The sequence below is a fragment of the Meles meles genome, chromosome 5 (assembly GCF_922984935.1).
Source record: "Meles meles chromosome 5, mMelMel3.1 paternal haplotype, whole genome shotgun sequence".
NCBI lineage: Eukaryota > Metazoa > Chordata > Mammalia > Carnivora > Mustelidae > Meles > Meles meles.
The window spans coordinates 124,724,676-124,728,473 of record NC_060070.1 but is presented as its reverse complement, the minus strand read 5'-3'; the positions used below and the strand labels follow the sequence as shown (position 1 = coordinate 124,728,473).

Sequence of the window (3,798 nt, the reverse complement as noted above, 5' to 3'; positions counted from 1 at the left end):
GTGTGTGTGTGTGTGCACGCACGCACACACACATGTGCACATACATGCACCTGAACGAGTTCCTATGTGAGTTTAGTATGCACGTATTGGTCTTGGTTGCCTGAAGGAGGAACCAGGAATATGAAGAGTACCTCCTACACTCATATTCCAAACACATGGGTGATATAGAAAGGTAGCACCTAACCACCAGATGCCTCTGAGATGTCTTGGGCTTGGGCTTTAATTATGTTGTAGGTCATTGACTCAGCTACAGGGCTTCAGGCCCTTTGGAGCACATGATGAGCCACCCTCAAATCCCCAGATCAGCCATTAGGGTAGAAATGAGATTTGAGGTTGAGTAGCAGAGCTCCTGTCCAGCTGTTAAGGGTAGCAGACAGTGGGACCTGAGGTTGTCAGGACTGAAGATTCTGGCATTGAAATCACTTGACATCACTGAGGAAAGAGCCAGTATCCCAGTCTCTAGCATGAGAGACAGCAGTAGGAAAGAGTGACAGGAACTCATGTCCAAACTCATCTCCACTGAAAGTGGCAGTGTGTTTACCAGACTATTGGGCATATTTGTGGGGCTTGCTGAAGATCTAGAATCAACAGTTCTGGCTTGGAGACCTCTCTGTTCCCTAAGCCAGAGTCCCTGGGCACTCAGTGGGGGGGAAACCTCAATATCAGTGTAGATTGTTGGAAACACTTTACAAGGCAAACCTGACCAGACATGCATTGCCCCTTTATGTAGGGCCCTGTGCAAGTGTCCATAGGTGAGGGACACACTGGGGAGGTAATGAGTGAACAGGAATAAAGGAGCTCAGGTCTTCTGTCCTCAGCCCGGTGACCACAAAGAAGTATTGTCACTCTGCTCTCAGATTCTCACCAAATAGCACTGAGGTGGGGCTGGGGTGGGGGGCTGGAAGGAATGAGGATGTAGAGAGCACACACATGTTCAGGAAAAAGTGTAGGCTCAAAAATGACATGAGGAGAGGTGATGTGTACATGTAAGGCTGATTTCCGGCACACAGTCTATAACAATAAGGAAATTAATACAAATGACAAACATGTTGATGGGAGAATCTGTCTTTCAGAGTTACCACATCATAAGATTGAGATGACCCATTTTCAAAAATAATAAAATACAAAGTGTACAAAGAAACAGGACAACATGGCCTATTCCAAGTTAAAAAAAAAAAAAAAAAGAAAAAAGCAGAAAGTGTTCCTAAGGAAGATCAGATGGTGGACTTACTAGACAAGTACTTTAAATCAACTATCTGCATGATGCTCTGAGAATTAAAGAAGTCAGGAAAATTAGATATGGGTAAAATAAAGTATTTACAAAGAGATACAAAACACAAAAAGAAACTAAAATGAAATTCCAGTGCTGATATTGACAATAACTCAAATGAAAATTTTACTAGAGGTGTTCAAGAGCAGATTTCAGCAAGTAGAAGAAAGAATCACTGAACTTGAAGGGAGGACCATTGAAATGATCAAGTCTGAGGAACAAAATGAACACAACTGAAGAAAAGGGAAGAGAGCCTATTGGAGCACGAACATAACATAAAGGGAAACAACATAAGCACTTTGGGAGTTGCAGACAGAAGAGAAAGAAAAAGGTAAGAGAGACTGATTGAAGAAATAATGGCTGAAAACTCACCCAAATTCAAGAAAGACATGAACATAAACATACTCCAATCAAAGCATAGAGCTTGGCAGAATAGTGACAGAGAGATGATCCAAATATATGTATTTAAAAGAGACTCGCTTTATCAAAAAACACAAATACTTCAACAGTGAAAGGACGGGAAAAGGTATTCTGTGCACAAAATAACCAAAAGAAAACTGGAGTATTTCTTCTAATATCAGTCAAAATAGACTTAAAATCAAAAATATTTAGAAGAGACAAAAAGAACAGTATATGTGAACACAAGTTTCAATAGAACATGAAGATGTAACAATTATAAATGAGGAGCACATAATAACAGATCAACAAAATCTATGAAGCTAAGCTTCATAGAATGAAATGTAGAAGTAGAGAGACCCACAATAATAGTTGGAGAATTCACTATCCCACTCTCAAAATTGGATAGAGCAACAAGCAGAAGAAAATTAAGGAAACAGAGGGCTTGAGCAACATTAAAAAACAGACTAAATCTGACTCCCATATACAGAACACTCTACCCACAAATAACAGAATACACGTTCTTCTCCAGGGTACATGGGACCATTCCCAGGATGCACCACATGTCAGACCACAAATTAAGACTCAACAGAATCAGTAAGAGAGATATGACATGAACTATCCAACAACAATGGGATGCAGTTAGAAATCAACAACAAAAGGAAAACTGGAAAATTCACAAATTGGTAGAAATTAAACACTCTTAACAAATGGGCAGAAGGAAATCAAAGTAAAAATACCTATAAAATATTTAAGTCAGTGACCATATCCTCCGTGAGGATTCTGCTTGTCCCCTTCATACCCTGCCCGCCTTCCTCCCTCCTGAAGAGCTGGCTATGAGATGACAGGCTAAGGAGGAAGAGAGAGAGGAGGACCCAGAGAAGGAAGACCTGGCCACATCTGGGTGGTGTCTGCAGTGCCAGCAGGGGACGTAGCAACAGGGGTGGCAGTGTGGATTTCACCCTGTGGAAGACAGTGTGTGTGTGTTTGTGTAGGGGCTCTCTCCCTGCACTTTGGTCCAGACCCCTGGGATGCGGCTCCTCAGGTGTAGAAGATGAATAATCTCTCCTTTAGTGACCCATGTGCCCTCTTCTTTTGTTCACCTTGGAACTGTTCACCTTCTTCTGTTCACCTGGAAAACTGGCTTTGAAATTACCCTTTTTGCCACCTGATCCAACATACATGTTAACCTGTGATGAATTTGAAAACCGCTGCACTTTACACCAGTCAGAAGCAGCAGACCAACAGTACTCTTCCAGAGAAAAAGATGCTATTGAGGTGTTCCATGACTAGAACCAGTCAAGGCAACAGAATTGCCTGTATCTGGTGTGTTGTTCATCCAGTGCCTTGTATGCTTTACTCTTCTCATACGGAAATGCTGTTGATTTTGATCAGATAATCAGCTTTTACATACCACTGGGATCATGGATTAATTGTAGTATATTCTCGTATGCTTATTCTGGGTATGGTTCAAGTTCTGGGAAACCAACAGAGAAGAATCTCTATGCAGGTAGAGGAGCTGCTTAGCTTGCTCTTAGGACAAGATGTGGCATTCACCCTGAAAATGTGATCATATATGGCCAGAGTAGATGTACAGCTCCGTTTGTAGATCTTGCTGCTCCGTTTGAGAGTGCTGCTGTTACTCTTCATTCTCCTTTGACCTCAGGAATTCCTGATACCAGAAGACCTATTCTTTTGATGCATTCCTAAACATGGACAAAATCTCTAAGACAACTTCACCAGGGTTAGTACCTCATGAGACTGAATAAAGGACAGGCAAGACTAAGTAGGAAGATGGGTAGGAGGTCATGTGACTAAGCTCACATAGGGGGCTATGTAACCAGGCTCACAGAAAACCCACATGTGGAGAGAACAATATGGCAGAAGGTGAGTGGTCAGAGAAGAAAAGAAGGAGACTAGAGGAACTGCTGGCTGAGAAAATGGCTGTTGATGGTGGGTGTAGGGACACTGGAAGGGAAGTTTGCTGGAACCATGTAAAGAAGTTCCTTGAGCAATCTGGACCCTTCACACACCCTGATATCGAACTGAGCACTGAATCTCTCCAGTTTTTTGTTAGGTACATGTAAAATTCTAGTCATCGGAGCTGGTGGCTTAGGATGTGAGCTCCTGAA

At 42.2% G+C, this 3,798-nt stretch overlaps 1 pseudogene; it reads left to right on the top strand.

The window, feature by feature from the left end:
• Window positions 1–2,720: 2,720 nt before the first annotated feature.
• On the top strand, window positions 2,721–3,435 carry LOC123942646 (annotated as a pseudogene).
• Window positions 3,436–3,798: the final 363 nt, after the last annotated feature.